The sequence below is a fragment of the Tachypleus tridentatus genome, chromosome 12 (assembly GCF_004210375.1).
Source record: "Tachypleus tridentatus isolate NWPU-2018 chromosome 12, ASM421037v1, whole genome shotgun sequence".
Taxonomy (NCBI): Eukaryota; Metazoa; Arthropoda; class Merostomata; order Xiphosura; family Limulidae; genus Tachypleus; species Tachypleus tridentatus.
This window is the reverse complement of record NC_134836.1, coordinates 92,423,189-92,435,019: the sequence shown is the minus strand read 5'-3', so window position 1 is coordinate 92,435,019 and position 11,831 is coordinate 92,423,189. Positions and strand designations below refer to the sequence as shown.

The following is an 11,831-nucleotide window of genomic DNA, read 5'->3' as shown; positions in this document are numbered from 1 at the left end:
TTGGAAGATATAATTTTTGATACATGCTCATTAATCGGAAAGCTACAGATATCTGACTAGGAACGTAAATAAATTTCGAACATTACGAGCCGTTCAACTTCAGAAAATAAACTCAGAACATTAGTATTTTCACGAGGACATTAGTTATTGTTGTCGGTGAAACAGCTAGCTAGCTTCCCCGTCAAGTGAAGTATACTTGTGTGTCAACACAGAATTAATTTGCTATCCGTGAACCGTCCACAAATAATTCAGTTCCAGATCAGATAGAAGATATTGTTTGTAATTTTGGAAGTTTTGCTTGATGACAAAAATCATTTGAACAATTGAAAGTCATTTTTCGTACGATAATTTTAATTTTTCATATAGCAAAATACTTATTATACAGTGTTTTGAAGGCGTTAGTGTGTACTGGATACCTTAACGTAGATAAAGTAGATTTATAAAATTATTCAAATCTCTTTTTCTTCATGATTGATATCAGTGTCATAACTACGTTGAAACGACACTTGCCATCAAACTTGTATATAAAGGGTTTACAAAAGAAATAGGGTCAACAGCAATTTAAATGCATAAGTTATACAACAATTTTTCAGCTAATATTTTTCTAGAAAATATACCAATCACTGTAACATTGATTACTCAGATTCCAAAATCAAAATGTACAAGAGTTTCGTTACCATGTTTTTAATTAAACTACACATCACAAATCTAACACTTTTCATTAATTAAGAATGGGTTTATATATTTCGACTTAAAACTCAAAAAGTTTGTTTTATATAAGCTATAATTTTTTTTAATTTCTTCTTCAAAAGCTCCAAAGTCTCAAAGTAATGACTTTATTTATCAATGATGTATTCACAGTATTAATTTAATTAACGGTCAAGCTGAAAACGAAAAGCATGACCTATGATTAGTTTTAAAAAGATTTACGTGCACCCGGAATGTATCATAAAAAGTAGGTGTAGGAACAGCTGTTTTGTGTTTTTTAGAAATTACTCAAATGTGATACTTAAATTACGCATTTGAGTTTCATATTTGATTTAGAAGTTACATTATCTTTTACACAGTCTTATATAAAGCCACGTTTTTGCATAATTTTAGATCTTTACTGTAAAAGCTACAGGTCTTCACATACGCTTTAATCGCTTGAAACGTGTTAATAAAAAACTAAATATAATGGAAAAGTTATTAGGAAACAAGTAGTTTATCTATAAGAAAATAATGTATTTCGGTTACAAAATTACAACGTACGTAAATCGTGTTCTCAAAGTTTTTATACTGATTAAATAGACTTTTATATTAATATCTTTCATGTTTCATTGATCTGTATTTAAAACTACAATCGTAATAGCGTTAGTACCTTTAAAATAGAATCCACTTAAGTTCACTTTGTAAGTATTTATTGTATCGGATAAAAACTGTTCGAAATTCGATATCTTTGTACTTCGTGACCTAGCGGTTTAAGTTTTGAATAATTGTTTATAAAACTAGTTTTTTTCAGCCGAGGATTGGTAATATTCTGACAGAATTTTCCATGCTGAAGGTGCCATAAAGCCATCTGGAGGGTCTTCACCATTTCTAGCTAGCTGACGCATTTTTGTTCCCGAGATGAATATAAAGTTGCTCGCTCTTTCTGGTTCAAAAAAAGCCATCTTGCCTTCTTTTTGGTTATAGGCTGCTACCCGGAAAGGAATTATTTCCAGTTGTGTTAAACCAGGAGCCATAACCAAAACCTGGGAATTTAGTACACGTAACAGTCATTAAATAAAAATTGTTTCTATGAGGCTTCACCATGAGAGAGAAACATAATTTTGTACATAAATTAAGGGTTATAATTACTTTACATCGTTGGTAAAAACAACATAAGAGAATATGTATAGTATTCAAGTAATGTGTTTTGTTGACACTCTTACAATAAATTTTAAATGGCATGTTCTTTAGCCTAATTTAATTTCCCTATTCCCATATGTATAATTCAGAATACTTAAAACCAAAGCAATAAATGCTAACAAAAACGCCTTATTCTGTAATACATTTAATACTTACGTATTTTGCACGTCACATTGCCTTGTACTTTAACTATTCACGATGATTTAAACGAATTAAAGAAATAGAATTCATGTTTTCAGAAAATTATTATTTTTTAACTTCTCCTTAACGTATAGTCGGTAAGGTTATTTGTTAAAAGATAAATATAAAATAACAAGTATTTTGATAATTTTATGGAGTTTATAAGTCACACCCATACATGTAAAATAATGATTTTATTCGTATTTATTGTTATTATATCTTTTGAAACGTTATAATTTAACCAACAAGTTTCGTTGAATTTCTATGAATAACGTTTTGCGTTCTTTACCACACAGTTATAAAATAAAACAACTGCGCTTTACCTGTCGCGAACAAATGAACTTCAGATGGTAGCGTGTAATTCCACAAACCTACAGCTAGCCCAATAGAAGGCGATATTTATAGAAGAAATGTTGCTTCTGTTGAAAAGTTCCGCAACAGACTCTATTTTCATTGCATATGAATATAGTGTTTTCAAGGTGACAATAGCCTTTTTAACTTTTTCTTTGTGGTATTCAAAGTAAAAAGTTAGTTCGGTTTCAACTATCATTATTGAAACCATTTAAGCCACAGAAGATGTCAAATAGTATATCATTCTATAGAAATCTTTTTTATTTGTTAATTTAATAGCAGGAAAAAAACATACAATTAAAACTATTCACATCAAATAAAAAGGTCTAAGTCGTTTCTCCTTGTGGCTTTTCATAAAGCAACAAAAGCATGCTCACACACAGAAATGTTAAATGACATATTTCAATCAAATATCGATATTTTAAAATTGTGATTAGCAAAATAAATCTATACTTGGTTCATATATTTCTGAGACAAGCGTAACAAAAGTTTATTGATATTAAAGTGTAAAATAAAAGGTTACTAACGTATATGATGAGTTGTTTTAATTTTCCTTATAGATTTCTCCACGAGCCCTCTGAAATTCTTACAGACGTTTTATAGGTTTAGCTATTAAAGCTCTTAAAAGGACCGATATATAGAGGAACTTTGTTATTGTCTTTATCAAACTGATTACTCTTATTAACTTGCTATTAAGAATAATTTACAATGATTACAAGATATGTATATTTGTGCATTAATTTTCGTGCACTTAACTCGCTTCATAATGCAACTTCCTTGCATTTATCACCAAAATTAAGACTTTTAATAATATTATTATATTAAGTCAAGGTATTAAGTGGATAAATGTTACTGACAATACTTACTGTGTATGATTGTGAAATTTGTTCATCATGTTTAGTTATCAAAGCCTTACCTTCCCGCCATGAGTTGGCTCATACAAGTCTTCCTTGGTAACAGGATGAGGCATTCCTGCAGGATCTCGTCCAACAATGTAAAAGTTGGCTCCAGTAGACATTCTGGCTTTGGCATGCCACTGCACCTACAATCAACCAAAACAGTGGGACAAAATGATAACTTATTCCATCTCCATGAGGTAAACACAGAAAGAACATGGAATGTAGTAAGTGTGTAATTTTGTTCAGTAATATTTTCGAAACGTGAGGAAGTTCATGAGTTATACAAAACGAATTTAAGTCACTCTGAGAGACAACTTTTCAGACATGTCCCTATGACCATTTTGAAGCCAATTCATTCTTCTAAGCATGCATGAGTCAACAAAAACTTTGTTTATCAAACATAAACAAATGGTCTTTCGAACGTAGGTATATCTTTGTTCGCGGGTAATCTTTATAATCTAGTAGTTACTTCAGAAGAAATAAGTGCTTTGTTGTACGTCTGAATAGTTGCATTCATTGCATTTATTTAACATTGGTATCTGTTAATAATAAATTTTAAATGACGAATTAACGTACGACATGAAAGCTAAGAACCTTTCTGTTTAACCAACTTTCTCTTCCTTCTGACATCACACGTTTTACGACAAATCCACCTTGTGGACATAGTTTAGTCAACATTTTTCCATTGCTAATTAATTCTAACGAAAGATACTTTATAGCAGTCTCCCAGTAATACTGTATTGACCACTGCAGCATCAATAAGACATACCACATTATCATTTTTCTTGTGAATGCTACAATATTTTTGGCTTTCTTCGTGCCTGTTACTGACAACATGTCTTTATCCTAGTCATTTAGTGCTTCAGGTGACCAATCTAACATTACATTTGTAGTTTAGACTAAGTCGAAGTCTCAAAAAGTAAGTAATTCTAATAAATTACACGATTATAATCGAAGAAGTAATTTATTTCGCGAGATGTTATCCAGAAAAAAGTTTGTTTGTTTTTGAATTTCGCGCAGAGCTACACAAGAGCTATCTGCGCTAGCCGTCCCTAATTTTGCAATGTAAGACTAGAGGAAAGGCAACTACTCATCATCACCCACCACCAACTCTTGGACTACTCTTTTACCAACAAATAGTGGGATTAATCGTAACATTATAACACTCGAGTGCTGGGCGACTGGAGAAAAGTACTGACTGTATTTTCTACAACCATCACCACTTACAACTTTTCATATCTTCGTAAATAGAACGTTTAGAATGTGCTCTGAGGAACTGGACTTATAAGAAATGGACGAGATTCCATAAAAAATATTGCTAAAGATAGGAGCTTCAAGTTCGATATTATAAAACGCATCATAAGTTATATGTATAATGGTGATACCATCATGCAGAGCCCGGCATGGCCAAGCGTGTTAAGGCGTTCGACTCGTTATACGAGGGTCACGAGTTCGAATCCCGCTCACATCAAACATGCTCGCCCTTTCAGCCGTGGGGACGTTATAATGTGACGGTCAATCCCACTATTCGTTGGTAAAAGAGTAGTCCAACAGTTGGTGGTGGGTGGTGATGACTAGCTGCCTTCCCTCAAATCTTACACTGCCAAATTAGGGACGGCTAGCGCAGATAGCCCTCGAGTAGCTTTGCACGAAATTCAAAACAAACAAACAAACCATCATGTAGTTTACTAAATTAAATAGTGTCTGTAGTAATAAGACATAAGCTATAGTTTTATTATCATAAACCAAACGAATACATTTTACACCCTTGTTTTCAAACCAATAAATATAATTAGGAGTACAATTTGTAATAAAATCGTGAAAATGAATACTTTACACGTGAGTGTAACAAGAGATGTACACGTCAAACTAAACACAGTTTAAAATACCTCATTAACGAATATATAAATAAGACTTCCATCCCCCACTTCTCAACAAACAGGTTATATACGTAACAATAAGACTTCTATCCGCCACCTTAGATGACACCCACAATGAATATTTTTTTCTAACTGAGTTAGCTAACATAGGCCTGTGATGGTTTTACTGTTTTAAAACTTTTACATGTTCTACTGTAGTTCCTGTTCGCTGAATCTGAAAACGATATTCATTTTTCTTCGTTACGTACAGTTTTTTATGCACAAAACGTCATATGCACATTTACACAAGTGAATCATTTTCATTGAAGTCGGGTCATATTCTGTAATGCTTAAAATATTGGCAACCACTGGCTATAGATTTCTCTAGACTAATCTGGATCAGAGAGCCTTATCGATCATTTCATAACCCAAAGATAATAATAATCGATTGTGGTAAGCCAAATAATAAATTGATCTAAATAAAAAATTTTCTTCTTCACATAACACAAAAAAATGAATATTATTTTCGAGATCTGCATAAATAAATTGCAGAAAATCCGTTATTAAAACTAAAAAATGTTTATTAAGTTTAAATTCACAGGTCTGTGTTATTAACTGTTTGAATTTGTTCTGAATTTCGCACAAAGCTACTCAAGGGCTATCTGTGCTAACCCTCCCAAATTTAATAGTGTAACACTAGAGGAAAGGCAGCTAGTCATCACCACCCACCGCCAACTCTTGGGCTACTCTTTTACCAACGAATAGAGAGATTGACCGTCACATTATAACGCCCCCACGGCTGAAAAAGTGAGCATGTTTGGCATGATGGGGATGCGAACGCGCGACCCTCGGATTACGAGTCGCACGCCTTAACACGCTTGGCCATGCCGGGCCATGTAATTAACTAAAGGTGATGGACCAGTAAGTAATTATGTACAGTAATGATCTACAATTTGAATATGTTAATAAACTTCCATCCTCTTCAGACCCAGCATGGTCAGGTGATAAAGGCACACAACTCGTATTCTCAGGGTCGCGGTTCGAATCCCCGTCGCACCAAACATGCTCGTTCTTTCAGCCGTGTGGGCGTTATAATGGGACGATCAATTCCGCTATTCGTTGGTAAAAGAGTAGCCCAAGAATTGTCAGTGGGTGGTGATGACTAGTTGCCTTCCCTCTAGTCTTACACTGCAAAATTAGGGACGGCTAGCACAGATAGCCCTTGTGAAGCTTTGCACGAAATTCAAAACAAAAACCACCCTCTCACTTCCCTTGTAATAAGATAGCCTATGTTTCATAAAAACTGCTGAACGTTGTCTGATGTACACAAGTCATTCCTGACAACAGAAGTTAAATACAATAAAAACACGTTGAGTAATTGAGTGCTAAATTAATATTTGATTATGAGTGAAAATTTGTTGTTTTTATACGCTTCACAGAACTCATGCTGTTTATAACATTAAAAACACTTCACTTTCTTTGTTAAAAGGTGTATACAACAGCTTTTTCCAAGCTGCATACACCATTGAATTGCAGCTGAAAGTTTAGCTACTTAAACGACGCCAAGAGAAACACTTCTTAATCTAACAGGGGCAAACAAAACATTGAAGATATAAAATAAAGCAATTTGGAGTAAACTGTCAGCTGTTCACTTGACCCATATATAGATAGCATAACATCTGCTACCCGAATCCATGATTACTCTTAAGGCCCGTAATATATGGCTGTAATCGAAGATGTGTTTATGGCTAAATCTCTGTGCAACGTTAAAAACATGAAAAGTAAATGTGGCTGAAAAATTTATTGTTACTCGTTAAGACGTCTACCTGAAGTTATTGAACATAAAGTCAGACTGATTACAGATATTTGCGATGGTTTTACTGTCTTGAAATTTTTACATGTTCTACAAAAATTCCTGCACGCTGAATACGAAGATTCACTTTTCCTCATCACGTACAAAGTTTTTACAGAACGCCATATATACACAAGTGAATCATTTTCATTGAAACTGACTCACATTTTGTTATGCTTAAAATATTACCAACCATTGGCTATAGATTTCTCTAGACCAATCGCAACGTGAAAGTCTTATCGATCATTCTAGAACCAACGAGAAAAACACTGCTAGTATATATACGTGGTAGAAAAAATATACATTATTTTCAAAGTCTGTGTACCTGAATTATAGAAAATTCATTATTAAAACCAAAAATTTTTTTGATGTCTAAATTCACGTGCATACGCTCTTCTTACAGTTCTTCTAACAACTAACAATCAAAACCAAAAGTTCTGGTTTGAATCCCAAAATGTATGAAGATATTTATTTTATTTAAAGAGCTTTCATTATCGTTACAAACTGCTCACGTACCTCTGATGGTCCTGCATACATCATGGGTGAAGGAAAGATGGCTAACACAGTGTTTTTTGGATTAAGAATGCCCTCATTCAATACTGCTTTGTATTGTTTCATCCTGACAGATAGAGGTACATCGTCTTCCTTTGTCCAACCGCCTGAGATAAAACAATGAGGATAATTATTGTAAATCGACGCAATTAACTATAGTACTAAAGAATTTTGAGCCCTACCGTACAAATGTTAAAATAAAAGCACCAAGTAAATTTGTTTTCAATGTGTAAGAATCACGGTGTGGAATTTTCAGACAAAATGTCGTAAGCTTTAATAATCGTTATCAAAGAGAGTTTGTTTGTTTGTTTCAAATTTCGCGCAAAGCTACATGAGGGCTAATTGCGCTAACCGTCACTAATTTATTTGTATAAGACTAGTGATCACCACCTGCCGCCAACTCTTGGGCTACTGTTTCCAACAAATAATGGGATTGAAAGTCACATTATAACGCGAGCATTTTTGGCATGATTCGAACCACCGACTCTCAGATTATGAGTCAAGCGCTGTAATCACCTAGCTATGCCTGGCCTTTATCAGTGAGAACAGTGGTTTTACATATATTATTGCATTCTGAACACATAAGGGATTAAGTAAAAAAAAAACACGTCATTAAAACACACGATCCCAAATACATTTCAAACCAATTTAATTCATTTCAAAATTCATCAACACTATACCAAAATTCCAAACACTAACTTTAATGAAAACAATTACGGAAATGTTTTGATCAACAAACAGGATTTAATTGGCTGTCTACAAATTCGGGTACAACGCTTTTTCTGAACTAATACAATCAGTTCAAGAAGTTAACAAAGAAAATGATATCAAACATAATTTGCCCTCGTATACTTTTATTGTAGTTTCGTAACAAATAAACGCTTAGTTTCATAATTTTTTTGACAACAAACCAAAGATATATAAGTATATATATATATATATGTAAAACAAGAAGCGTAACATATAGACTACGTCCATACTGTAACTATGAAGAAATTAGTTTCACCTTAGAGAACTTGTAAGCCTAATCACTCTAGTATTTACCTAGAGGATGAAGAAGGAGAACTGGTTTTTTTTGTAACCCCTCTTCAAGAGTCTCTCTTCAGTATCTTGCATTAACAAGGCATGCCCGTTGTGAACTGGGTTACGTAATTGAAAAGCAAACACTGCGTCTGCCTGGAAAGAAAGTTTACGTTACAAACCTATTTGTATAATTTCTCTCGTTTTCCAAATTAAGGAAAGAATTTTATCATCACGAAATCAAGACTTGTTAGTGTTTTAAGGTATATTAAACTTAAAGACAACTTTGTACTATTTTTACATAACATCTGCAAAAACTGTTGGATATACACTGCTGGCCAAACTCTTAAGGCCAATGAACATAAAGAAAAAATATGCAACCACTTCATCGGAGTCGAGCTTCGAAAGATGAAAATAAGAAAAGGGAAAATAAAAATAAAAAACTTTTTTTAACATTTAATAGGGAAAATGTGAACACTATGAAATTATCCAAAATACTATTTTAGCGTCCTGGACTTTGCAGGAATATCATTTGGTCATTTTCAAACGTTCTCCTGATATTTTTAAAAAATTCGACTTTATTGTATCAATAAATTTGGTAAGAATCAAATTTTCCTGTTGCTTCCTTCACGGTCAGTAGCACTCAGCATAGATATATACACGACCCGTAATAAAGTGCTATTAACCTCATGGATATACCTGACAACATTCATCATATCAGTTTCTTTAGAGTATGTAAATTAATTTTATATCTTTTGATTCAAACAAATATTCCTTATCTACGAATATGGCATATAATTATTACTTGTACATACATATATCATGATACATTAACAAAATCTGTTTCTAGATATTTATTCGCATGAATAATTGCATACTAAACTATAGGTTTGTTTAACTATTGAATAATATTGTTTATAGGGTTCATATACTCTGTTCATCGACAACAGATAATCAACTTATTCCTATTGGTAAAAATAAATATACCCTATAGATAGATGTTATAACCATCATGTCTTTTTCTTTTGCACGCCAGTGGCTCAGCGGTATGACTGCGCACTTATGACGCTAAAAACCGGGTTTCGATACCCGTGGTGGGCAGAACACAGATAGCCCATTGTATAGCTTTGTGCTTCATTCAAAAAACATTTTTTCTCTTAATTATCATTTTTAACGAAACGTTTGATAAATGAAATAAAGTGACAAACGTTCCCTAACTGTTAAATACTGCTCCATACTGCTATGCGACTGTCATAGAGAAAGCATATAGGTGTCTTACTTTCATATCTTTGAATTTTTCCCGAAGTTCCAAAGGTGTCAATCTATATTCATCTAAACCATCATTCCACCGAATTCTTTCAAGAACATCTAATTCACCGCCAGCCAACCAATTTCCACTTTCCATAATCATCTAATAAATCAAACAAAAACAAATATTTAACGCTGATTTTATGGAACTAACACATTCAAGTGTCCTTTTTTCAAATAATTATAAATTAAGACAGAATTAAAGAATCTTCCAGTTCTAAAAAAAAGAAATGGTTATGTCAATTCCAATTCTAAAAAAAGAAATGGTTAAGAGAATGGTTATGGTAGTTTCAGTTCTAAAAAAAGAAATAGTTAAGAGAATGCTGATGGGTGTTCCAATTCTAAAATGATTGGATAAGAGAATGGTGATGATTGATCCAGTTCTTGAAAGACTGGATGCGAGAATGGTGATGTTGTTCTAGTTCCAGGAAAATGTATTTGGACTGATAAAGAAAATTAAAAAGTGCTATTGTTAATGAAGCACAGTGTTAAAGGATGGCACAAGTGCATGTATTTGTTATACAATAAGGATGTTCATACATCTTACCATCCATACAGACCAAATACGACCAAATATTCTAAACTCTTTAATGTATTACTGATGGCTCTCACTGATATACAAAACAAATATTCAGTTCGGATTTAAACGTATTTCTAATGGTGATAAAATCTGGAAAACGCGATAAGTTTTAATCAATATCTGGTAGGTTGTCCGGTGTTAGTTTTGCATATTTTAAAAATAAAAAAATAATAGTGTTACTCGGCTATCGTGGTAAAGAATAATTTTAGTATGTAGAAAATCTGTTTGGGTTTTACTGTTTTAACAACATGTTTTCATGATATGTGTTGTTGTTTTGTAACTATTAACCTTATTTTTCATCTCACCTTCACGTAAGGATGACCTATATTGCTGGTTCCGAACTGCCTACAACAACGTTCCTCTTTCCTATGTTCGTAAATTTCGGCTTTTCGGAGAATGGCAATGTTCCTACTCTCATATCTTAAAGTAAAATCCGAACAACCGGATAGTCTCTCCTTATCCTCAGTTGATATGGGCAAAACGATTGGAATAGACTGGTTACTTGTTCCTTCTATGATGTTTAAAATATATTAAAAATATTACATTCTAAGTTATTCATTCGACGATTTATAACGGAAAGTCTACCCAACTTTCATTACGGAAATCAAAGAGAAAATGAAATTAGGGACTATCCCATCTTACCATGGGCGTCCGCAGAAATTTTTCCGAAGAGGAGCAAAGTTTTCTGGAGAAGGGCAAATTAGTGAAAAATTGTGGTTAGAATTTTCAGAAACATTATATATATATATATGCTGAATAATAAAGAAATAATTATGTTTCTTATTTATCCAGAGGGACAAGCTCTTGCTCACCTCCGAACGACCATACACCTCACTTTGAACTTTAAAACATTACTACCAATGGGCTTGGCATGGTGAGGTGGTGAGCATAATCAACTCGTAATATGAAGGTTACGGGTTCGAATCCCTGTCACACCAAGAATTCTCGACCTCTCAGCCGTGAGGGCGTTAAAATATGACGTTTAATCCAAGTATTCTTTAGTAAAAGAGTAATCCAAGAGTTTGCGATGGGTGGTGATGACTAGCTGCCTCCCCTCTTGCCTTATGCTACTAAGTTAGGAACAATTAGCGTAGTTAATCCTCGTGCAGCTTTGCGCAAAATTGAAAAACAGAAAACAATTACTACAAAGGACAAACGGCATTTATGCGCCATTGACTTCTGACTTGTTTTTACTCAAACTCAAGTTTGACGAAATTCAAAATTGTTCTATTTAAATATGTTGCATAACAAGCCTGTGGCACAGCGATATGTCTGCGGACTTACATCGCTAAAAAACGGGTTACGATAAAAAAAAAGCCCAAGTAGGCCTTTCTGTAGTT

General features: G+C 33.4%; 1 pseudogene across 1 annotated transcript in view; it reads right to left on the bottom strand.

Moving 5' to 3' along the window:
* Positions 1-330: 330 nt before the first annotated feature.
* LOC143233998 (bifunctional 3'-phosphoadenosine 5'-phosphosulfate synthase-like) overlaps positions 331-11,831 on the bottom strand; it is a 28,604-nt pseudogene continuing 17,103 nt past the window's right edge. Inside the window, exons 7-12 of the transcript XR_013018468.1 lie at positions 10,797-11,002; positions 9,883-10,014; positions 8,628-8,759; positions 7,548-7,690; positions 3,338-3,463; positions 331-1,733 (exon numbers count right to left, since the gene is read on the bottom strand). The product of XR_013018468.1 is annotated as a bifunctional 3'-phosphoadenosine 5'-phosphosulfate synthase-like (transcript). The remainder of the gene's footprint in view (positions 1,734-3,337; positions 3,464-7,547; positions 7,691-8,627; positions 8,760-9,882; positions 10,015-10,796; positions 11,003-11,831) is intronic.